This window comes from Marmota marmota, unplaced genomic scaffold (genome assembly GCF_001458135.2).
Source record: "Marmota marmota marmota unplaced genomic scaffold, marMar, whole genome shotgun sequence".
NCBI classification, from domain to species: Eukaryota; Metazoa; Chordata; class Mammalia; order Rodentia; family Sciuridae; genus Marmota; species Marmota marmota.
The window spans coordinates 7231636-7257442 of NW_025999941.1; the positions used below are offsets into that span (position 1 = coordinate 7231636).

The following is a 25807-nucleotide window of genomic DNA, read 5'->3' on the forward strand; positions in this document are numbered from 1 at the left end:
GGCTGCCCGGTGCCTGGCTCCCTCGAGGCGCCCTGCCGGGCATCCCTCGTGCCGGGTTCCCTTCGCTCGTGGGGAGCTGCAATGCGTTATCAGGGGGAGCCGAGGGGTGAACCATCCGCCTCCACCAGGGCTTTCTTGGGCGGGGGAAGGGTTGGGCGGCCTAAGGGCGGATTTGTCTTGATGTATAAACCCCCGGATTGGAACAAGTGCACGGTTTCTTCTGGCGCGCGGGCGGCCCGGGCCACCTCCTGCAGTCCCTCTCTGGCAGCCACCCTCACTGCTATCGCCTTTCTTTTCTCCAGATCCCTCTCTCTTCCCGGCTTGCCCTCTTGCCACGAGGGGTGGGGTGTTTGCAGGGGCAGGAGGCTCGCGGAACCCCAAGCAGAACAAAGTGGTGGAAGGAGGATCCTCAGCCCAGGGGGTGGGGTCCCTGGCTGTCTGGGTGGGCTCTGAGGGGAACAGGTTAAAAAAAAAAAATCCGTGTCAGAAAAAATGAAGCCGGGTTTATTGGGGAGGGTTAGGAGGTGGTGGTGTATGAAAAGGAATACGATGTGAAATTAAACTGGACAGCACTCCTTCTCTCCCTCTCCCCATCTCCTAATTATACAAGAAAATGGGTACTTACGAGGGTGTACCTATTTATTTATTTATTTTTTAATTACTGTCCGATCCTTTGAAAGATCATTTTAGGACAGTGAAGATTAAGGGCTGCTTTGGGGCGGGATAATAAAATAGCGCTTGTGAACTCTCTGTTCATCCCTGCCTTATTTATTTTGTACTTAAGGGTCTCTGTTCTCCATGTCAGAGAGGGAGGGTCTTCTCTGTTAGGAGAGGATCGATTTTAGGCGGCTACCTGCCTTTGCTGGATGAAAGGCAATTTACTCCCAGAGCGGTGAATTGTCAGTTCCCTCTGTGATTGACAGCCACACCTGCCACTTATGTGGGTGGAATGGGGACCGGTGGCACCCCAAGAGCCAATCAATGCTTGGGAGAGGAGGGCTGCTCCCACTTGTCTTGGTTAGTTTCCTGGTTGGCTCTTTAAAATCAGTGGTTTTACTTAACCATTGGTTTCCACCAGGTATGGGGCTCCAGCTGTGAGAGGCAGACAAGCGGGAAGAAACTCTTCGAAAATGGTATAGCAGCAAGTACGTTTGATCTCTGTTCTCTTGTCCAACCCTCCCCCGTTTATTAGTTGTAGTAGTTGGGGATGCTGAGGCCACTGCCTTGAAAAGGAAATGAATCTGTGTAAAGAATGAAATGAGGAGGGGTAATGGGGGTTAGAATTGCCCACCCTTTCCCCCAGAATTGCAGTCTTCTTTATAAGAGACACCATTTACTGTTGAGCTATCTGGGAAAAGGGTGTGGCACTTTGTCTCCTATGGTCACTCTTGTCCTTGTAAAGTCACATTGTTTCTGAGTGTACAGTACCTAGCCCTTAGCTCTATTGGATGGATTTTAAAGTGTTTTTGAAGCAGGAAAACGTACTGTATCAGTACCAACATGAACAGAAGGGATTTTTTTTTTCTTTCTAGTTTTGACAGTATAACACAACTTAGGGGAGTGAGGGCTGCCTTGTTCTCTTTTCTGGTGTGTCAGTTTGGAGGTGACTGTGGGGTCAGGATATATTCTTTCTGGAGAGTAGAAGAGTTTGCCTTTTTCTAATGTGAGCCATTTTGTCGGTTTGCTTCTGTGCTCTAATAAAAGCCTTTCACATTTTGGAGGGGGAGGGGGGTATGGATAGTGATGGAATCATGGCTTTCATCAGCAAGACTTTCAGGGTTAGTTGAACCATGGGTGAAGGACCAGATCCTTCTCAACTCTCTAATAGTGAAAGATTGGCTTTTCAACCCCCTTCTCCCTGGATGTGTTAGAAAAATTACTAGTTGATCCAGAGAACCGTCACCTTATAGAAGCTATACCTGGGTGTGAACGTAAAGCTGTGAATTCAGCATTTCATGAACAGATTGTGAACCAGAATGCTCTGGTTAGGATGGTCTTCATGTAGAAGTCAGGTTTGTCAAGGTAATATTATTACTATTACTACTACTATTATTATTATTATTTATGCTATTGCTTCACTGAGAACTTTATGTGTATTACCTTTTTCTAACTTTGAGGAGTCCCTAGGAGATAGTTACTATTATCTCTAAACTATAGATGTGGAAATTAAAAGTAAATACCTTGCCACAATTCAGTGTGAGAATAGAACTTGGCTCAGATTTGTCTGACCCAGAGACCATGACCTTGCTATGGCCTTGAATTCAAATTTTGATTGTGTGGTCTGAATGTGTCCAGTCTGAAGTGTGGGCTCTCCCAACATGCATGAAGTCAACCTGTGTGGAGCCACTGCAATGTTGATGGTCCTTGTACCTGCCTGTTCACCTTTCCATTCCTAAGTGTTGCTTTTGCCAGTAGGCAAATTTAGGAACTTTGTGTATTATATATCTCTATTAGAGCAGTTTTGGTCCAATAGAAATTTAGTTCCAAAGTTGATGATGACTTAAAAAAAGGTAAAACAAAATAAAATCCACACTCTTTTATTTTTCTTAATACCTTAAATTTCCAGCTGGGAGTCTGAATAGATCTTGGTTGAATAAGTGCGCTTAACATTAGTCACTTGGCTTCTTTCTCCAAAGCATTAGAGTTTCATTTTTTTTCTTTCACTTACAAAGAGATCCTTTTTCATTAGTGATTAGATATTCTTATATTTAAAATTATTCTGTTAAAATAGTATGGCTCTCTTTTGTATTGTGTTGGAAAACCATAGACTTAAGTCTCATCAGTTCCATCTCATTGGTGAAACTGAAAGGTGAAGGTTTGCCAGAAGAAGTCTCCTAAAAATGAATAGGTGAATAGTGCTGGAGTCCTCAAATAGTCTTTGACTTTGGTTAGGTTGATTTGTGTACAATTTTCATTTTTGCATTTAGCCTTTAAAAAAAACAAACAAACAGCTAACAAATTTGGTTGTTCCATGGGAGACCTACTTGCCAGCCCAGAGCCAATAGAGTTTCATCAATGTTTATATTATTTCTTGATTTTTTTTTGGTATTGGGGATTAAACCCAGGGATGCCCTACTATTGAGCTATATCCCCAACCTTTTTATTATTTTATTTTGAGATAGGGTCTCGCTAAGTTGCCAAGGATACCCTCCAACTTGTGGATCTCCTGCCTTAGCTTCTTAAGAAGTGTGTGCCACTACACCCAGCTCTTCCTTCATATTTTATTGCAGTGTTCCTTATTTTAGCAGCTAGTGGAACAATTAGTAAGCAGAAAGGCACTTCCATTAATGATAGCGTAGGTCTTGTAAATTTAAAACAGTTGATCCAAAGATAGGAATTGTTGGATGTATCAAAAGTGGAGATTCTGGGCTGGGGATGTGGCTCAAGCTGTAGTGCGCTCGCCTGGCATGCATGTGGCCCGGGTTCAGTCCTCAGCACCACATACAAACAAAGATGTTGTGTCCGCCGAAAACTAACAAATAAATATTAAAATTCTACCCCCCCCCTTTAAAAAAAAGTTAAAAAAAAAAACAAAAGTGGAGATTCTTCAGCTTGTTCTTTCTTAGGTGAAGAAAAGAAAAAGAAATGAATGACACATGTTAAAATATATCAAATGGTAACAATATATTAATAAACTTTGGCAGCATAACAAAAATCTCCAATTTTTAGCAACAAGGAGTCTTCAGGTTGATCTAGAGTGGACTTCTTAGGGTGGCTGTAGTTTAGGTTCCAGTCTATTCCATATGTGCTTTGGGACCCAGGCTAAAGGAATAGCAGCTCTATGGGGCATGCCCTTCTTACGGCAGAGCATGGAGTCAAGAGCAAAGGCAAACCACACAAACAAATGTCCCTTTCACTGACATCTTCTCCCCCTTTCCCCCCATAAAGCAAGTCACCTGGGGAAGCTTAATATCTATAGATAAAAGTAGACTGCCCATTGTAGGGGAGAGAATATTTGATAAACTACAATCCAGACTCCCATAGTGGGTACAAAATGTGGTGTCATTGGGGAATTTTGTAATTTCTCTCCTTCTTGGAGAATGCAGTCCTCATCTTCTTACTCCCACATCTAGCTTTATGATATATAAACATAGTGTTTAACTTTTCATTTCAGGAACATACCATATTTGATTTTAGAGGACTGACTATAAAAGCAGGTATGTGTATACACACGAATTACTTAAATTATTAAGGCACTATTTGTTAAAATTTACTGTGTTGCAAGAAATAATGTTCAATGCAGGGTGAACACAGTTTTAAACAGATGTGGGTCCTTTTAAGGAACTCATAGAGAGTTTACTTGGGTAAAATGGCATTTTCTTGGATTCTGGTTTGGAGATGCAGATACAGCAGTAGATACAGTAGTAATGTGAGGAGCCCATGCATATATAATGAGTTATTCCATTTGACCAGAGGCAAGAAAGGTGAAAAACAATAATAATAACCATTATAATAATAGTAGTAGTATTTATAGTTTAACTTTTATTGAGTGGTAAAGGCACTGTGCTTAGCACTTTCCATAAAATATCTAATTTAATTTGGGGGGTAGACATTGTTGATTGCCTACCTAATATTAATTCTCCTCCTTTTTACTAAAAGTACCTCAGTTTTATTTGAAATGGGAATATGACTACTTCCCCTTCCCAGACTCCTTAGCAGTTTAGAATGGACATGAGACTGAGTTCTCATGATGATATAAGTGGAAACTATTGGGTGAGGGCTTTCCTGAAAACTTTATGAGGAAGAGACACTGGATGGTAACTCTGCTTTTGTCCCCTGTTCGCTTTTGGGGACATCAGCACAATGCCTGGATTGGCACAGCTAACTACCTCCATGAAGATAATAAAACCATGTGTTAAAAATGGCAAAGCCAGTTGTGCCTGTCATCCCAGCTATTTGGGAAGCTGAAGCAGGAGAATCCCAAGTTTGAGACCAAGCTCTGTAGTAAGACCCTGTCCCTAAAGAAAAAGTGCTAGAGATGTAGCTCATTTGTAGAGTGCACATGTGCAAGGTCCTCAGTTCAGTCCCCAGCATGATCTGGGTGTAGTGGAGGGGAGGGACAAAGTGGAGCCTAGACAGATTTTGGTCTTGATGACATTTTTCATTCATAGTTCCAGCCTACACTGCCTTGCTTGTATTTATTAGTTCATGAAACAAAAAGACTTACTTAGCTCCAAGCCACTAGTTTTTACATGCAGCTAATCACACTCCTTACTGATAACAAACTTTCTCAAGGGCCTCTCAAAGTGGATGCTCTCATGCTATTTTATAGGTGAGAAGATTAAAACCGAAAGAGGTTAAGGACATTGCCCAAGATCAGGCATGTTGTGTGAATCACACTGGGATTTCAGGCAATGTCATTTTGACTTTTAAGTTCCTCATCCTGCCTTTGGCTGGGCAGGATAAGTACCATAGTGGAAACAAAGTTGGCAAAGTAGGTTAAAGTAAGATTAAGGAGGCAACTGGTGTCTGGGTTGAAATGTTGGAGCTTGATTTCAGGGGCTGGAGAGTATAAGTCAGACTGGAGGCTGGGAGACCAACAAGGCTTATGTACATGATATGCTCTCATGTGAATGACAGTAGAGGAAAACTGGGCACAGAGCAAACCTGGGAACATGAAGAGAGAGTGGAATTGGGTGAACTCAAATCAAAGTTGCCTGTTAATTTATAATCTGAGAATAAAATGAAAGTTTATTGAAGGTTAGTATTAACTTCTACTAATGGCTTCACATTCGCCAGGAATAGAGAATGAGTAATGCAGAGAATTGCTAATGGAACGTGAATCATTATTTAGTGCCTTTTAGGGTGGGGATTTCTGCTCATTGTTAGTACCTTTTATTGAGCCCTTGATGACCTCGTCTGACATGATTTTGGTCTGGGTCTGGCTCCAATGTGCCAGTTAAAGGTAGCAGAGATGAAGGGTCAAGTCAGAGGATGCTGCAGTAGATTCTATCAATGGACTTATTTCCGCTGTCATCCCTTAAATGTTCCAGAGTTTTCATGGAGGGAAGGGTACTCTCTCTTACCCTCTCATCTACTTTTGAAAATCTGTACAAGAGAGGATTTGGTTTATATTAGTGGTTTTCAGATGTTTTTCATCTGTAGAAACTTTGTTTCTTAAATAAAAATTCAGAGTTCAAGTTTGTGTTGTCTGAGATGTCTTTATATTGAGGCCATCTCTCTCAAATGACTCTTACATACTCTCTTAGGTCAAGCATTCTGTGAACTTTATAGCAGTCCAGATGTTTTACTTGAGCATCCTCTTCAATGAGCACCTTTATTATTCCACAGCTTGTTGTGTCTTAATATCTGTTAATGTTCCCCATAACTACTTTTTCTTTCCTTCCAGGCATATGTTGGAAGTGACTTGCTTTGTTTCTATGCTAGAACATTTAATTTCCAGTATGAGGTCATCCAGTGCTCTCTTCTACTGCTGGGATGATCATAGAAACACAGAGTCCCCATCTGCCTGGGTCCCCACATCACTAAATAAGCAAAGTTTTCAGTCAGCTGGAATTGTATATACAATGTGACCAAGAAAAAAAAATCTTTATTGTTTTACCCATAAAGGTTTTGTGAGTATTTGTTTTTGCAGCACTTTTAAGCTTATCCTTACTGATACATCATCTGTTAAAAACACCTGCTAAACTTTATTTATCTTACTCTTTGGTTGTATTCTAGATTAACCTGACATCTGGGCAACTTGACCTTGCTTTGTGCTTGGGAAAGCAGCAGGCAAGCATCTATATCAGCTGTCTGCGCAGTTCTTGTACTTACAGATTTTTTTGAATTGAATGGTTAGGCTCAATAATATTTGCTTTCATGTTAAAAAAAAACACTAAAGATATATAGTTATAGTGTACTTTACTGTTTTTCTTAAAAAGAAAAAAGAAGTCTTTAATGCTCTATTGCTTTTCATTTCTTCCTCCCCCCCCCCCGCAGTACTAGAGGGATTGAACCCAGTGATGCTCTTCTACTGAGCTACATCTCCAGCTTTTAAAATTTTTTAAAATTTAGAGACAAAGTCTTGCTAAGTTGCCCAGGTGGGCTTGGACTTGTGATCCTCCTGCCTCAGCCTCCTGAGTTGCTGAGATTATAGATGTGTGCCGCCATGCCTGTTTAGCTGTCCTGTTGTTTTTTCACAATCTCTGTTGCTTGGAGAGGAATAATGATTATCAGTTACCATAACAATGACTACTAATTTTTAAATAAGTACATATTTCTTGATTTATGAAGTATTTATTTAACATCTACTTTGTGATCGTTATGGGGGGTACAGAGATGAGCGACAGTTCCTTACTTGGAGCTTACACTCTAGTTATGTCATGGGTATGTTTGCTCTGGACTATGAAGGGCACCAGTTTTTAGTATTTTCTTTGTGTTAGGCAATGTGACTGTGGTAGGTACTTTATGTGGCTCATTTTGTACTAACTATAATGTGTTATTCCTATTTTATAGATAAGAAAACCAAGGCTCAAACAATTTGATAAGTTCCATGAAAGCAGGAACTTTTGCCTTTTGTCATATCCCCAGTGCCTACAAGAATGTTTGACACATAGCACATGTTCAATAAGTGTTCACTAAATAAATGAAGGAATAGAAAAACTTGCTTAAAGAGTCAGATTTGGCCAGGTGTGGTTGTGTGTGCCTGTAATCCTAACAACTCCGAGGCTGAGGATCACAAGTTCAAGGGCAGCCTGGGCAATTTAGCAAGACTGTATGTCAAAATAAAAAAAATAAAAAGAGCTGGAGGTGTAGATCAGTGATATAGGACCCCTGGATTCAATTCCCAGTACCATAAACAAGACAAAACAACAAAACAAAAAACCAGATTTGAACCCATATCTGCCTGATTTTCAAGGCTGATATACCTAGACAGGAGCAGTGTATGGCCTAACAACTGCAACAAAAGCGACCAACAAGCCCCACAGTGTCGAAGCCAAAATCACCAGGGCAAGCTAGGTTATCTCACAACCAGGGCTTGTCTTCTGTGTGATGTTCTATTCACCTGGCCTTAGCTGGCGAAGCCCTAAGCCACTTCCTCATGGACTTAATTGGATATAACTGGTCACCCCTTTCCTAGGCTAGTTCAGTTTCTACCCCTGGTGAATTTCCTCCTCACTTGGCTGACTGAATCCCAGGGCTGTGCTCTTAACCTCTTGGGAAGTCCTTCTCCACTTACATCTTTCCAAGTTGTTGCTTTCAAATTCTACTCCCTGTGTTCTTGAACTCATGTTGAGTTTGCCAATATGAGTTCAAGTTCATGTTGTTCAGAGCCCAGGAAATCTGTAGTTGCTGGCACCTAGTGGGCACTCAGCAAAATTAGAGGGGGGGCGGTGGCGAGCACATGCACGCTAGCTAGCTAGCTAGCTGCCAGCACTTTTAGGAAGGAATAAGTGATTACTTTTTTCCTGGAAATCAATAATGAGATTACAGTCCCACAGAATGTGTTGAAAGGACATCTTTGGGATACCTGTGTAGATTAAAGGCCAATGGCAATGTTCATAGACACCTCATACCTGCAGCTTTACTTTGATTCTACATTTTGCTCACTTAACTCTTGTACTCTTTGTGGTGTGTGTGTGTGTGCATGTGCCCGTGCACACACATGCACATTCTGGTAGCATTGCCTCTTTTTTTCATGACTTCTGCTTTCCACCCCTAAAGGTATAGTCATCATTCTGAATTCAGGGTATGAATGAATTGTAGGCAGCAAACTGCATTCCTCCTAAATGCATGAGGAGCAAACTATTAATTCAAGGCAACTTCTTAGTGGCTCAGAAGACAAGGGCTTGAATGAGAATTGAGCAATGTGACTGTTCTTTAAGAATGCTCTCAGATCCTCATGCAAACCGTGAGAGATATTTCTGCTAAAATGGTATGACTAATTATAGCAAGAAAGAGCAGGGTTTTATAAGAAACCAAGTCTTGTTGTGCACTGCAGCTATTAGTTCTCTTGTAGTGAATTTCTCTCTAACAAGATGGATGTGGTCAGGGTGGGAGTTCAGCCTCTGTGGGCCTGAAGTGATTGAAGGTCTTTGGGGTCTGGGAGCTGCTCTGGGGGTGGTGACCTTCTCTCAGAAAGTGGAGAAGTGGGCAGCTCTGCAAGATATAAGGTTGGGCTGGACCTGTGATCCCTGGTGATTTTCTCAGTCTGACTGGTGGGTATCAGACTCAGGATGGCCTTTCCTGAGTCTGGCTTAAGACAGATTGGCTGTGTCGCCTTCCTGCCAGCTGGCTCCCCCTCTCTGTCATCACCTTGAGGAGCAAGAGCGTGGTTCAAGGAACAGCATCCAAGTACAGCAGAGTTGTTGACTCTTTTTCACATTTGCCTCTCAGGAGAGGGTTTTTGGTTTCTTTCCATCGTCTGGTTATGTGTATGTTTTCTTCCCTTCTAGACTGTAAAGTTCCTTCCTAGACCTTCTTTGTTTCCCATTTTGGCTCTTTATAGTCTTTTTCTCAAAGCCTCTGTCTTTGGGGAAGCAGTAGTTTGGGTAATAAGTGGGGTGAGAGCTTGGCATTCTTTAAAAAAATGAATGTACCTCTGAATGCATATTAATTGTACATCTTTTTAAAAATATATTTTTTTTAGTTATCAATGGACCTTTATTTCGCTTATTTATATGTGGTGCTGAGTATTGAACCCAGTACCTCACACATGCTAGGCAAGTGCTCTGCCACTGAGTTACAACCCCGGCCCTTAATTGTACGTTTTAATGGGTTTCACTCTGACATTTCTATACATGCATATATTGTGCTCTGATCATGTCCACTCTCTCTTCTCCTTTCTTCCTTCTCCCCCACTTCCCGCTTCCCCTTCCATGATAGTTCCAGAGGTTGGCTTTCTTATGGACACCATGAAAAGGGGTCCTGTTTGATGCAGAGTGGATACAAAGGCAGCCAAGTTCCAATGGCTGCTGTATATCAGGTTTGTGAACATGGAGCAGTTAGGAGGTTTGGACACTCAAGGGGAATTCTTTACCTTTTTTTGTTAAGGCATATATTTTTATATGCAGGCTTCAAATACACTGATGGCCACCTTGACTTCACAACATGAATCGTTGCTTAGAATAACTTCAGAGCAGATTTTTTGAATACAGGGAGTTAGCATTGACCTGGGGTCAAGAGACCTAAGTTCTCTTTCTGAGTTTGTCACTAGCTTTCTCCTTATTTGGTATCTCTGTTTTTCTAACATCTAGGCCAAGTTTCTTCAAAGGCCCTTTACCTACAGTTTTTTTTTTTTTTTTTTTAACAACAGTTTCTTCATGCAGAGTTTCAACTATCACTTATTGGCTATTTTAACCTAGAAAACAAAAATGGCCTAGGTGTTTTCATGATGGACTTTATTAACAAATAACTAAGCCCATATATATGTGTGTGCATATATATATGTGTGTGTGGGTGTTGGTACATATACATATATGTGCATATATATATATTTGTATATGTATTTATCATATATGTGTGTGTACTTGTTTTATTCCAGTCCTCTTCTAGGTTTAAGTGGGGATTATAAGCAAAGCAGGTGATTTGAGGGTGCTCTGGGATAGTAGCAGCTATTGGAGTACCAGAGAAGTAAGCAGGCTGTAGCAATAGGTGCTCTCATAGGGGCGCATCAAGGCCGTCATGGAGGACCTAGGACATTTATGGATGAAAGATGAAGGAAGGATTCCTGAGGAGGGGAACACTTAAGCTGTCACTGAAAGGGAAGTGGAGTTAGCTGGAAATAGCTGAGGGAACAGGGTGTGCCCAAGTCCAAAGTTAAGTGAGAGAATGGAAGATCTGGGGTTTGTCGAGGGGAACATAGGTAAACCTGTAGAGCCAGAGTTTAGCTTGGCTGCAAGTGAATGGTGAGAAAAGTTGGAGAGAATGACAGGGCATAAGGATCCCAAGAGCTATTTAGAACATGGAGCTTGAGCTGAAACTTCAAGAGATTTCAAGTAGGGGATTGGCATAATCAGAAACACTGAATTCTCTGTTCTCCTTTCAGTCTACTTTTCTTGCAATAATAATTTTCTTGTGGAGTATGAGGCTTAAGTTGGGGGTGATGAGCTTGAAATTGGGGAGAGTGGGTAACTGGATAGCCTGGAGAACCATAGATTGAATATGGCTTTGGATATCCTACAGTGCCCTTTGTAATTTCATTGCCCAAACACAATTTATACAACCTTACTAACTTTCAAAGACCATTTTCTAGGTGATCAAAGATCTGCTGTGGAACTCTGTAATACTTGTAGGTTTGGAGAGTCTCTCCAAAGACCATCCAGTACCATGCTCTTTCAGTGAGTTTTAAGTAGGGCACAGAGAGTATGGATCTTGCTCAAAAATCTTTGCAAATGTTTACAGTTAATGGACAGAATCAAACTGACTTTGTTAGACTAATAGAGGGAAGTACTTAGAGTAATTTATAGTGTACAGACTTTGAAAGTGGCATGAGATAGTTCATGAATGGGAATGGTTTAATTATTCCCTGATGCCTGCGTACAAGATTGAAAGTCAGGGGATGTAGCAGCATTCAACTGCCCCATCCATACTGGCTGCCTCTGACTACATTTTTGTACATTACATGGCAACACAGCTGAGCTGCCTTTCATACATTGCTTTTAATTTCTGTGCCTCAGTTTATGAAACAATATTTTGATCAATTGTATCACAGCCAAAGTAGTTTATTTCAGCAGCATCACCATATTTGTATAGGAGTTTTGTGCAATCACTGGCATACTTCTTGAATTTTGTCATTATTTTGTAAGTGGGAAATGGAAAATGTGGGCCATAATACATGGAGAAGTATGAACCTCGTAATGTAACTGAGGCAAAGATGGAAACTATTAGACATGCCCAGTTTGGGTGGGGTTTAGTCAGAAGCTTTGAGCTTAATTTGGCCAGTTCTATATAGATTGTGAAATATGAACAAAGTAGAAAGACTATGTATGTATGAAATATTGGACAAAAAGCTTTGGGGATTATGTTAAAAAGCAAGATGTAATGTGGGATTTTAGCATTTATTTGTTTTTTGGAACAGAGCTGTTTTTTTTTTTTTAATATGGAAGTCTAGTCAACATTTCTTTGTCTAGTTTTTGAAAAAAAAACATATTCAGAAAGGCATTTTCTATAGCAGTAGGAGATAGACATTGAATTTATCTTCAGTCTTCTTTTAAAAAATACTTATCTTGTACTTGTAGTTAGACCCAATACCTTTATTTTACTTATTTATTTTTATGTGGTGCTGAGGATAGAACCCAGGGCCTCACACGTGCTAGGCGAACACTCTACCACTGAGCCACAACCCCAGCCCAAGTCTTATTTTTTATTAAAAAAATAATAATAAAACCCAGGGCCTTGTGCATGCTAAGTGTGTGCTTTGCCACAGAGCTACATCCCTGGACCTCATCAGTCTTTTTTGAGAGTCCACCAGAACCAATAACCTGTTCCTCTGGTTTTCCAGTCAGCATAGGTGATCATTGTGGTAACAACATTCTCTATGTATTCTGGCAAACAACAGAAACCAAAGCAAATAAAATGGTACTTGGCAAAGGATACACCTCAATGGAATTTCATGATTCCATGCTTTCATTTGTTAGAATGATGTACTGTGGAACTAGAAAAGACTAAGTGTTTCCTGGTCTTTGCCATAAACCTTAGTGCTATGGTTTAGATCTGTAATGTCCCCTCAAAACTCATGTGTTGAAAGCATGGTCCCCGCCGCAGCAAGTTTCACAGGTGAGGCTTTTAGGCAATCATTGGATCATGAATACTTGGATCTCATCAAGTGGATTAATCCACTGACAACGGAATGAACTACTGGGAGGTGGGACCTAGTTGGAGAAAGTAGGTCAGTGAGGGCATGTTCTGGAAGGATTTATCTTGTCCCCAGGCCCTTCCCCCTGACCCTCTCTCTGCTTCCCAGCTGCTATCAGCTGAACAGTTTTCCTCTACGGTGCCTCTCTGCCATGAACCCTCTGAAACTGGGAGCCAAAATAAATCTTTCCTCCTATAAGTTGTTCTTGTCAGTTATTTTGATCACAGTGATGAAAAGCTGACTAACACCCTTAGTGATGCTAACATGGTACATTTGGAACCAAAGAGAGGAAGGGATGCGAATTACAGTTGGTGAACAGTTAACCTCACAGTTCTCTAATTACCTCCTAGGTCAAGAGGGTATGATGATATTATTATATCTGCTCTGAAGGGTTTGGTTGATATCTGGGGAGCTTATCTAACTTCCTTTGTGGGGCTCAGCCAACTTCTAGGCAAAGGATTGAGTTGGATGTGAAAATTCCAATTCCTTTTAATGCCTCTTGTGGTTAAATGGTGAATGCTAAGTCCTGGGAGATGTTAATCAGGTAGAAGATGGGAATGAGTTGGCTCTTGGATTTCTAATCTCTTCCCGAAACTGAGAGACATAATCTGTCATCTCTCAGAATGACAGATCACTGTTGGACCAGAAGTTCATATTATGTGCTCATTCTGAGTCAGGTACTGTGCTAAGCAGTTTTAAGAATTATCTCATTTAATCTCTACCATAACTCCTTGATCTAAGTTTTATTTTTCTTGGTGAGGAAATTAATGTTCAGAGAAATTAGGAAACTTGCCTAGGTGTCTTAGTTGTGTTTCCCACAGAAGCTATCCCGAAGAAGTATTCTAGTGCAAGTAATTATTTGGGACATATAGGGAACACTAATAAATGCATGAGGATACAAGATAAGAAAGAGAGGTCAGCCATTAGATGAGGCATTATTAAGTAATTTGCTGCAGTGGCAACTGGAGTTTAATCCCACTAGGAAATGATGGAGAGAGTGGAAAACATCTGCCACATGAGGGGGAAGGGAGGAGGAGTATGTAAACACTAATTTATGTCGTCGTTTTTTTCTTTTGTTTTTTAAAGCTGATTTTTATTATTATCTTTTGTTTTATTGTGGTAAAATATGCATGACACAAATTGCCATTTCAACTGTTTTAAATTTCACCATCATCTACCTCTAGAACTTTTTCTTTGTCCCAGACTGAAACTCTGTACCCATTAAACCACAACTCCTCAATCGCCTTCCTCCAAACCCTGGAGATATCTATTCTGCTTTTATGTCTCTATGAACTTGACTAGCCTGGGTACTTCACATAAATGGTATTATATAGTATTTATTCTATTGTGTCTGGTTTATTTCACTTAGAATAATGTTTCCAAAAGTCATTCGTGTTGTCGTGTGCATCAGAGTTTAATTCTTTTTAAGGTCGATGTCGATGGATACTACTTGCTTTCTTCCCCGCCATCTTTTGGCTATTTTGAATGACATTGCTGTAAACATTGGTGTATAATAATCTGTCAGCTGTTTTCAAAGGTGGTTAATTTTCTAGTACCAGTGTTCAACCCTTTACAAGGGAAGATTAGCTTCCCAAGTTTCAAAAGAATGCCTCAGGCTGTATTGACTGTGGGAAGTTCCTTGGGGAACTCTTAACTGTTTAAGTCAGAAGGCCATTGGCTGGGTATGTATAGTACCTGCTCACAAGGTCCTGACACAAGTAAGTGGAGAAACTAGAATTTGAATCTTGTACCTGTGGCCTCATAACCCATGCTTTTAACTTTTCCACACTGAGCTGCCTTTAGTTACAAATGTAATAGTGCTGAGATATGAAGATGAACAAGACATATTTCTTGCCTTCAAGGAGCTATTATGTCAAATTATCTGTCTTGCACAAGGCTCAAGAAAAGACACTGGCATTATTGGTGCAATCAGAAACTCACAGAGCCCTATGAGTTGGGATCACAGAGAGCAGATGCATGGTTCCCTTTCTCTTGGCTTCCTGTGGTGAAGCATACTTGGTCCAGGGGCTGTCTTCCAGAATGTGTATTCATTCATGTGAAAACCATTAGAGTCATGGGCTCCAGGCCACACCCACTGATGCTAGCTGGCATTTACTATTTGCACAGTTTTGTACTACTGTATCATCTCAGACAGGATTTATTGTCCTTTGAGCCTTGATCTTTATGGCCAAGCATCAAGAGTAGCTATTTATCAGGAAAGAGAGCCTAGGAATGATAAACAGAATACATATGAAAGGAGTTAAAATGGTTGGTTGTATGCATCCATGTTTGAAAAGACATTTATAAGTGATTTGTACCTATCTAGAGACCCAACACAAAATATTCTGTCTCTATTACCTAGATTAATAATGCAGTAAAAGGAGGAAGAAAGAAATGAGAGATAAATCAGTGAGAAATGCTATCCTATATCTTAACCTTAATGTTAAATATTAGCACTATATTCATGGTAGCTGAATGTATTAGTCAGATATTGCTAGGTATAATAAAATGACAAATGATCTCTACATCTCATCTCAGTGGTTTCCCTCTCTCAGATTGTCTGTGGTTCTGTTCTGGGACCCAGGCTGAAGGAATCTTTCTTGGACAGACCATCCTCATATTGGGGAAGAACATTATGGTTTACCCACAAGTTGGCTCTCATAACTGTTGTGCGAATATGGCATCAGTTACGTCAGCTCGCATTTTCTTGGTCTAAACAAGTCACAGGGCCAAGTCAAATATCAGCAGAGCAAGGGTTCTCCTCCTGTAGGAGGGATGGGCCAGATAGAGAGGGATGGCGAATATTTTGAACAAATGATGCAATTTACTGCATTGTCCAACATTTTACTTTTGTGTGCAAATTTTTTGGCAAACTTTTTAACTAGCCAGTCTTTTCAGACCCATTGCAAGATGATGATGATTATGATGATTATGAATATTATTTCTATTTTACTCATAAGAAAGAAACAAACTGCACTAAGATTTTAATTTAAGAAAGCAACCCAATGAATCTGTATTCAATATTGATGACGATGGTGGTGGTTGTACTGAGTACTTACAGCCTTAGGCATTGCACTAAGCACTTTTTCCAGTCTCTGATTTAATCATCACTCACTTCATTTTTGTAAAGTAGCCATTGCTACACCTGAGGACATTGTTATTTACTGAGACACTTACTGAGACTCAGAGAAATTCATTAACTTGCTCAAGGTTAAACAGTAAGTGTGAGAGTCAGGACTCAAGTGTATGGTATGCTCAATCATTTCACCTTGGTTTATCAAACTTGGATGAGATCCCTTTTAAAGAAAATTTCTCATAGAACCCCAGGGTTGAATATAAATTATTGTTATTTTAATGATGCTTTAATTATATAAACATAAAGCTGGTAAGGCATTTTTTTTTAAAAAAAAAAGCTCTTATGCCTTCATAAAGCTTAAATCAATTTTGAAATTGAGTACACTTCATATTACTAATTCGAATTAACAGCATTAATTTAACTGCATTAACTAAATTGCTGCTTGTAACCAGAATATGAGGCTGATCATTCTGGGCGGGTTCTTTGGCAGTCAGCTGGTCTACCCTGCTGTGCAATGACTCAATTCTCCCACCATCTCCCCAGTTTTCAGCTTCTGTGTAACTTCCATTCCTGCTGAGGAACTTGCCCTCCCTTACCTTTCACCCAGTGGGAACACCTCATTCAGAGTCCCAAGTTCATCTTTTTTTCTTATCTCATTGATCAGAGTGATTCCTCAAGGGTATGGCTTGGAGCTCATACTTGTGCGGCCTGTCTGCTGTGATCATCAAGAATATACTTACATTGTTTGTTTCCATGTTACTGAACTAAAAACAATCATTAAGTTCTCATGAGATTTGCAGCTTTTTAAAAAACATGACTGTGGATCTGCCACCCAGCCCCATTTCTCACCCAGTTTGAAGCTGGATATTCTCCTTCTTATATGATACAACACGTGTCCTCATCTTTTATTTTCAGAGAGGACCTTGCTGTTTCCAATGTCCAGAGTGGCTGGCAGCCTTGTACAGCCTTGCACAATAGAATAAAGAGGCTCTGACCCCTTTCCAAATGGAAGAATTTGAGTGTTTTGAATGTTAGAAACCATAATACAGATTTGTTCTTGAGAAATATTTATTGAATAGATTCAAACCACGTAACCTCATTTTCTTTTTATTTATTTTTCTCTTAGATACAGTTACATTCTGCATTCTTAGACATTTGCCTCAGTTGATGACTTCATGTACTAATTGATTCTCCTTCACTGTACTCTATGTCTTCCCCTCCCTGCCTTACTAGGGATTGAACCCAGGGTGCTGTACCACTGAGCAACATCCCCAGCCTTTTTTATTTTTTATTTTGAGACAAGTTTTTGCTAAGTCGCTGAGGCTGGCCTTGAACTTGCAATTCCCCTGCCAGAGGCTTCTGAGTCACTGGGATTATAGGTGTGCACCACTGTGCTTAGCTGTATTTTCAGTTTTCAAAGGATTTTCTGAGTATCATTCAGCTCTGTCCACTTAATTCTTGCTAAAGGCTCAAATGTGACTCTTCCATGGTTATCAATCGTATTCTTGAGAGACCTCAGTTAAGTAATAGCATTTATTTTTTTCTTCTTTCCAGAATACGTAGATGAGTGCTTGTTTCTGAAATTTCTACGTTTAAGCCATTCTCTATCTCCTGCTGTTGATTGTGGATTTTTTTTTTTTTTTGCTTAGAAATCATGGCTAAAATTTTTCCTTGTGTATGTGATTATGTGTATATTCTCTTTTAGTAAAAAAGCTATTTAGACATAATCCCCATATATTATTGTAAATGTAGGAAAATTCTGTGTGATTGGATTTTTAGGGGCAAGAGGATACAATGGTTATTCTTCCTCCTTTCTGTCATTTTCTCTGGAACATCTGTTAGTTGACAGATTGAAGATTTTTTAGTGTAAAACCCAATAAATCCTGAATATTCTTTATTTTGTAAGTATGCTACAGCTAAAGCTCTGCCAGTTGACATTTCATGTTTGCAGATTAAAAGAAATGCACAGATGTTTTAAAAATGAATCTGAAAACCTTAGTTATTTTTCTCTTCAGTGCAACCAGTTTAATTTGTTCCATTTATGAGACTTTATGAGGCAACGAATAATGTTGTTATAATCAGCATATTATATTAACCATAACTGTTATTTTAATTCAGTTTAGCATCTCAAGTTAGTTTTTATTTTTACTGCCTATTGTTTGGGTTTTGATGTATTTTTAACTTGGAGGTTTAGCTGTGTGCTAGATAATAGTGTGTTTCTTTAGCAAAAGTTTTTAGGTGTTTTCAATTTAATATTTTGAAATTAATTGATAAGATTTGAAATTTAACAGTTGGCTAATGAACAGAGCAGTTAACCAATACTTGGGTATACTGAGCCCTTCCCTTATAGCATGGAGTATAGTCTTCCTCCTCACTCAAACACTTTGCTACAAAATATGAGCCAAGGTAGCTGAGCATGTAATCATGCTAAATCTGCACATGGAAAACAGTAATTATAAAATGAGTTTGGAGGAACTAAAGGAGAGAGTGGTGATATGTGCATAGGTGTGTTTAACTTACATAGAGCTTTTTAGAGAGTGATGGGAAAGTGTTTTTGAAAATCTCTGTTGAATTGGATTTTTTTCTTAATCCATGTCTTTGTGGCATTTAAGGATTAAATTGTTTACTATTGGGACTTTCAGTAGCTGTTGATGTACAATAGAGTCGCCTGAAGATCTTTCCAGTTTTTAAAAAATGACCGATGACTTAAGCATTTTAAAATAGTAAATTGAGTTTGATCCAAGATAGTCTGACAAGGCTAAGCTTAGTGAACCAAGAGAATTCCTGAGATAACTTGGAGGTTTAAAACCACTGTGTCATGTTCTGGTAGCCTTGGGCTGATCAAAGTCAGCTCTTATAGAGAACCAGCTGTGAGATGGGCATTGTGCTAAGCAATTTTCTTGCATCATCTCATTTAATATTTCCCAAATTCCTATGAAAGGTTCTGCTGTTATCCCTATTATACAGATGAAAAAAGTGAGGGTGAGGGAAGTGAAGTAATTTGCTTGAGGTTGCACATCAAGAAGTTAGAGAGAGATAACTAACCAGATCTGATTCTGAGGCTCCCCTTTCCTTTTCTCTTCTCTGGCTGTAATTACAAAATTGTCACATACCTTCCATGCAAGTCATTTCAATGACATGAAAAGATCACAATACTAAAGCACCCGCTTTATTCTTTTCAGTATTCAGGGATTGTTTTGTGTAGCTCCTATGTTCGACCTGGGCCAGAGAAACTTTCCCCTGCACTGGGCCTTATTCCCTAGAGGGTCCACTCTGGCCCCCTTATGACTGTATCTTCCCCATGGGAGAAGTCCTCTGGGTTAAGTGCAGATACTCACTTGGAGCCTGTGCCTGGAATTCTAGAGTCTTCTCTGGGTACCCACAGCCTGTGACTTCACTGCCTAAATGATCCCAAGTTGTCTTCCAAGGTCTGCTTGGAAATCGTGGCTGGGTCTCTCTTCCTGAGGGCAAACCCCGCTACCAGTGTGCACATTCCCAGGCTAAGGGATACCTATTTGTGAAGTTATAGGCCAGGTGAAAGAGAACTACTGCCTGTGGGTCAAGGTCAGCTACCGCCTGTGTTTATAAAGTTTTGTTGGAACACATCTATGCCCATTAAATCATCCATGGCTGCTTTTGTGCTGAAATTACAGAGTTGGGTACACATGACAGAGAATGAGTGGCTCACAAAACCCGTCATATATTATCATTTGTTCTTTTACAGAAAGTATTTCCCATTCTCTGGACTGGATGGAGGTAGCCTAGCATGAAAGCTGCAGAGTTCATGTGTGTGATGCCACAGGGGTTTAGGGGTTGGGAGAAAAAGGTGTTAACTAAGGAGAGGCCTTTCTCTAGCCCCCAGGTTTTGGCTAGAACTCTGAAGAGCTTAAGAATTTTAATTCAAAACTCATACCTTAGCTTTCTCATCCTTATGTTTGTCAAGGTAGGAGTATTGAATGCATTTTATTTAACAGTTTGTTAGCTCACTATATAACTTTAGAAGATAAAGCCGGATGGTACATGGGCCTGTGTTTGTCCTCTTGCCCTGGGCTACCACACAATGTTAGACCAAATGTTAAACCATGGGGCACAGTATAGGGGCTTACAGTAGGAGGGAGGAGAGATTCCAACAAGTAATCACACAGATTCATATGAAATCATAAGTGAACACACCTGATCAGGATTTAGAACACTGTCAACATCCCCTAACAGCAGACTGATCAGGTGTGTTCACTTTATAAAAATTAATTGATCTGTATAATCAAGATTTACCTTTGTTGTAGATATGTTGTGCTTTAACTACAAGTTTATAAAATAAATGGAGAATAACTATAGTAAGAAAAAATTCAACTAAAACTCTTGCTCCCAGTTTCATTTATCCAAATTAAACCCCAAATGCTGAAACCCACCCGTCAGCTTAGCGAGAAGTCCCAGGTCTCTCTACTAGGGACCCCCTGCCTTCCCTACTTCTCCTTGTCTCCTCATTCCCCTGGGCCACCCTGCCCAAAGGGAAGAAAATCCCACACAGCCTGATTGCTTCTTGATGCCACAAGGTGTCGTTGTTGAGGCTGATCTTCCTCACGTGGAAAGTTGCTGCAGGTCCCCTCTGGTCCCTATGGTATAGTCCTGCAAGGCCCAACCCAGTCTCCGCGCAGCCAAGCTCAGACACAGTGTGCCATGTGTAGTATAGCACATGCTCTCAATGCCCCCATATCTCCTTGGCACTCATGGCCTATGTGGAAACAGGAGGGCTTTCTCTTGGCTTCCTTGTAGTGCAGGGGAGCAGCCCTCAGCCAATGATGAGTGTTTTCTTTGCTTTTTGGCCAAGTATCCATGAGGCAGGTCTTACAGTGTTTTTCAGAGCTCCTTCAACAGGACTGAACCAAGTTACACACAGTATTACCTCTCTGAAAAATGCACCCCATATTGATTTCCTTCTCTTCTCTTAGTGCCAAATGATCCTCTTTAGTACTTCCTGAGACTGACTGCCCTCTAAATGAGCTACCTGCACTTAATCCTTGCTCCAGTGTCTGCTTGTGGGAAACCCTACCTAGGGTGCATGGATGTCCTCATGAGTTGCAGCCCTGTGCCCAATGTTGTTTCAGCGTATAGGTTCCACATAGCATGCTGTGTCTCTGGAAGCTTCCAGCCTTACTCACATGCTTTGTTCCTATGGGTTTCTCCAAGGCTACCTGGTCACTTGTTTTGAGTTCAGATTGCCAGCCTGGACTCCTTCTTGTCTTGAGTAATTATTTATTTCCAGGAGCTCTAGACCTTTTTTGTAATCACATTCATACCTTCACCTAGATCTCACTTTGAATCTTGGCATGAGAGACTGGGGCATCAGTGGCTTCTCTCCTGGAACACTCTAGGACACATGTGATATAGATTCCTCCAAGGTTTACATTTTGCAAACTAGGAATATGAAGAGGGGCAACCTTGAGTGGGTTATAAAAGGTTTCTTACACCTTCACCAGAGTATCCATGTTACCTGGTCACCCTACTCTAACCTAAACTAAAGGGCCAATCAGATGACCCTCAACAGGGCAAATAAAGTCAGCTTCATTTATTAAAAAAAATACAGTGTTTTTCATACCGTGATTTTTGTTTAAACAGCATTATGCTTTGACAGAATGTAATTGAGGGGCTTAAATTGTGGGCTAGACCTTGTAGAAGGTCAGTTATCAGATGCTCTGATAAATGATGCATAGGAATTAGCCCTACAAAGAGAACAGCATGTGTGATGGCACAGAAACAGGAAGGGAATTGATGTGTTTGCGCAACAGAAAGATGACCAGTCACAGCTGGTGAAAGAGAAAGCGGCAAGAGGAGGCTGAAACTGTTGGTAGTATCCTACAGGCCTCTGACCGTGAGAAGGATTTTGGTTTTGTCTACAGAGCACTGGAAGCTTTGAAGGGTTTTTAGTGAGGAGGAGAAATACGTTTTGATCACATTTGCATCTTAAAATAGTTTGGTTGATGTTTCAGAAGTCGTGACAGAATAGAGGATATTCAGAGTAGGGAGATCCTTCCCTGAATGCTGAAGTATAGGACATCTTAAGCAAAAGTCATGTTGGTGTAATAGAGAGGTGATAGTCAATGTGGGAACAAGGTGTTATGGTTTCGATGTGTGTTATTCCACAAAAGCTTATGTGTGAGATTTTAACCCAACCAGTGGATTAATCCAACAATATGTATCAACTGGGTGGTGACTGTAGGCAGGTAGGGTGTAGCTGGAGGAGATAGGTCACTAGGGGTGACTGGAGGTTTATATTTTGTCCCTAATGAGTGGCACTCTCTCTCTGCTTCTTGGTGGCTGTCCTGAGCTTCTTTCCTCTGCTGTGATGTTCTGCCTCACCTCGGACCCAGAGCAATGGAGTTGGCCTTTTATGGACTGAGACCTTTGAAACCATGAGCCCCAGATTAACTTTTCCTCCTCTACATTGTTCTTGTTAGGTCTTTTGGTCACAGTGACAGAAAAAAAAATGACTAAAACACAAAGAGAACAGATTCAAGGGTGATTTTGGAGATACGATTGGTATAATTTGTTAATCAACTTGAAATGGGTGGTGAAGGAGAATGAATTCTTATTTAAGATCTTTTATGTGGGTAGAAGTGGTAATAAATTTAAGTGCCTATAGGGGCAAGCATGGACAGAAGGCATTGGACTGAATATAAGGTAATAGGAAGTGGAGGGGACTGTGGCAAATGGAGGGTTCTTGCTTTTTCTTAAAGGGACAGTTATGGTTGGCTCTAATCTGTAGTTACTTTGGAAGAAAGTGGGCCTGACATTTTCAGGCTTACAGGTTTTTCAGAAGAAGCCAGAATCTGAGATGTTAATGTAAAATGTCTGTATCTTTCTATGTTGGCAACTGGATCAAAATTCTAAATAACACCATGCTAGCCATATATTGCACATCTGCAGACAGTGTCAGGCTCTTGGGTAGCTGCTTCTTGCTTGAGATCTGATCCGTACCATGTCTTCCGTGGAAAGGTTTTTAGAATTAAATTCTAAAAGTATTTAGAATTTAGAACTTATAAAAAGTTGGGGAGGCCTATCAGAAACAATAAGAGATATTTTAAGTTGGCTAAATCTTGGGAGATAATGGTGATCTCAGCTCACACGGTCTGTCAGCAGGGCTCAGGTGATGGGCTGAAGCTGAAATCTGTGGAAACAAACTTAACCTAATTTACAGCAGATAGCAGGAAGTGCTTTTGTCTTAAAATAGACCATTCCAGACCATGATAGTCTGAGCTACTTGAGGTAGATGGGAATCAGGCTCTCTCCAGCTTTTCTTTCCCCTGAGCTACCAGTTGAACAGTCTTTAAGCCTTTTAAGAGAGTGAGTGGATGACATATATTTTATTTATGAATCCATATGCAATTAGAGAAAGCATTCACATAGATTCATAAAACCATCTTTTACTTTGTTTGAGTCTTAAGTGGAACTTACCGTTGGATGTCAAATTTTATTCATGAGGCACTTCTAACATGAAAAGGTGTGTGTAACTAATTTCTTTGCTGTTATTTCTTTGATGTTGGCAACGTTCATTTCTGTGCACAGTTTGATCTAATTAATAATTTATGCTTTTAGTGTTGCATATCATAAATATATACATGACAGGGTTTTTTTTTTTTTTTTGAGGGAGGTGGTGCTGGGGATTGAACCCTGGCGTGCATAACCACTGAGCCACATCCCCAGCCTTTTAAAAATATTTTATTTAGAGACAGGATCTTGCTGAGTTGCTTAGGGCCTTGCTAAGTTGCTGAGGCTGGCTTTGAACTCCTGATCCTCCTGCCTCAGCCTCCTGAGCAGCTGGGATTATGGGTGTGTGCCACCGTGCCCAGCACAACAGGTACTTTAAAGAGTTTATAAGGAAGTCCAATGATGGAGCCTTTCTTGGCTCCATAATAGTGTTTCAAACAGAAAGATCTTAACTGCTACCTTATTTCCTGAAATGCATTTATAGTGGACAAGGTTAAATATTTTTCTCTGAAGTCAGTAATGGGAAGTAGAAGATATATTATTGATAAATAAAGTTAATCTTTTTTGCTCTTTCTCAGAGATTCATTTTAGAGAATAAAAAAAAAAAAACCAAAAACAGGGTAGACGAGAAATTAGGAGACAACAACTAAAAAAAGCCTAAGTGTCAAAACAAGTACCTTAAAATATACCAAGGAACTTAAACACAGCTGGGCAGAGGGTGGAGGGTGTGAGCAGCTCAGTGGAACAGGTAGGAATCAGGTGGCCATAGGGACCTACCTTTGGCTGACATTGTCAGCTAAGCCTTTACTTCTTCTATGAAATCAATCATGCTACGTGCAGCAGCTTAAGGGTGAAATGGTCTCAGGAAATCTCCCTGCTCCTTATAAATTGGAGTAAGAAACTCATTTCTAAATGTCTTTGGCCTAGGTTGCTAATTAAACTTCATTGTCAAGAAGCAGATGTACAGTGATCAAGAAAATTTCCCTTTATAATTTTGGTAGTCTCTAAATTTCATATTTTATTTGATAAGTTCTGTAGAATTGGATATAATCTATCTTGTCCAGAGTGACAGGTGATGGTAGAAGTATCAACTTGTCCCCTCAACTGCTTAACACAGACTGCTAATTCCTGACATTCTGACTTCTTTACTGAGGTTTGAAAAATAAATAAGTAATTATATTTGTTTCTTGACTTAGTGGGTTCAGAACTCCAATCGGTTATTACTTTTCTATTACTTCATTGTTAAAGACAAATTCTGATTATTGGGGAGTCAATTTCATGTCCCTGTCCTTGAAAGAGTGTCTGGTTTCTTTGACCATCTTCCCCTCAAACCCTTTGTATCTGAGATGAAGAAAGCTCTGGGGCTTGGGATGTGGCTCAAGTGGTAGCATGCTCACCTGGCATGCGTGAGGCACTGGGTTCGATCCTCAGCACCACATAAAAATAAAAATGAAGATATTGTGTCCATCTAAAAAAACTAAAAAATAAAAATAGTTTTTTTTTTTAAAAAAAAAAAAAGAAAGCTCTGTATGAGAAAGTTCATTCTCAGCAGTAATTTCCCATAGACCAGAAGCTGTCTTGTCTCAACACTTGGATACAAAACAAAACAAAAATGTTCATTTGTCAAATAAAATTGAGAAAAGTTACATCATGAATGGATCAGTTTGGGGACATTTATAGTACACATTAGTATCCTAAATGTTTCTGAAATATCTGGGTGTAAAATCAAGATCTCATCAGCCTTGTTTAAGCATTTACCAAACTATTCAGAAAGTACTGGCTGAAAACAGATGGACTGGTATTTAATAAATAATTCTTAAGATGTAATCACTAAATGTACTATGCTGAAATTGGGGTTTGGTAATTCAGGGATTTTGAGTAGCCTCAAGAAATGGTTCCTTTTAGGAACATTGACTGTAAAGAGTGGAGTTTATGGAGGAAAAATAGTTTAGGGTAAGTATGTGAGTATATATTGTTCCTTCCATCCTAACTTATTTTCCCTCTCTGTCCTTCCTCCCTCCCTCCCTCCCTTCCTTCCTTCCTTCTTTCCTCTCGAACTGCCCCCCCCCCTTCTTTCTCTAGGGCACTTAACCACTAAGCCATATCCCCGCCTTTTTTATTTAGAGACAGGGTCTTCCTAAGTTGCTTAGGGCCTCTTGTACCACCTCTTTGATCTTATAATTCTATTCATATAAATTTATCCTAGGGAAGTAATAATAGCTTTATCAATCAGAATATTAATCAAATCTTTTTCTATCACAATATTAATTGTAGTTCCACTTAAAAGTGACCTAAGTGTCTCATAATAGGTGATTGGTTAAATAAATGATTATAGACAACCTTTTTTTTGAATATTTATTTTTTAGTTATAGTTGGACACAATATCTTTATTTTATTTTTATGTGGTGCTGAGGATCGAACCCAGGGCCCCACACATGCTAAGCGAG

The 25807-nt window shown here is 40.0% G+C and overlaps 1 protein-coding gene across 25 annotated transcripts in view; it reads left to right on the forward strand.

Annotated features, from left to right (window-relative positions):
* The first annotated feature begins 1019 nt into the window (after positions 1 to 1019).
* Positions 1020 to 25807, forward strand: part of Erc2 (ELKS/RAB6-interacting/CAST family member 2) — an 877829-nt gene continuing 853041 nt past the window's right edge. For 10 of the 25 annotated variants that reach the window (XM_048801116.1, XM_048801118.1, XM_048801117.1 and 7 more), the window contains exon 1: positions 1021 to 1145. The gene's annotated coding sequence lies outside the window, so the exon portion shown is untranslated. Of the gene's footprint in view, positions 1146 to 25807 lie in introns of all 25 variants that reach the window. The other 15 variants (XM_048801108.1, XM_048801111.1, XM_048801110.1 and 12 more) reach the window with 4 other exon arrangements.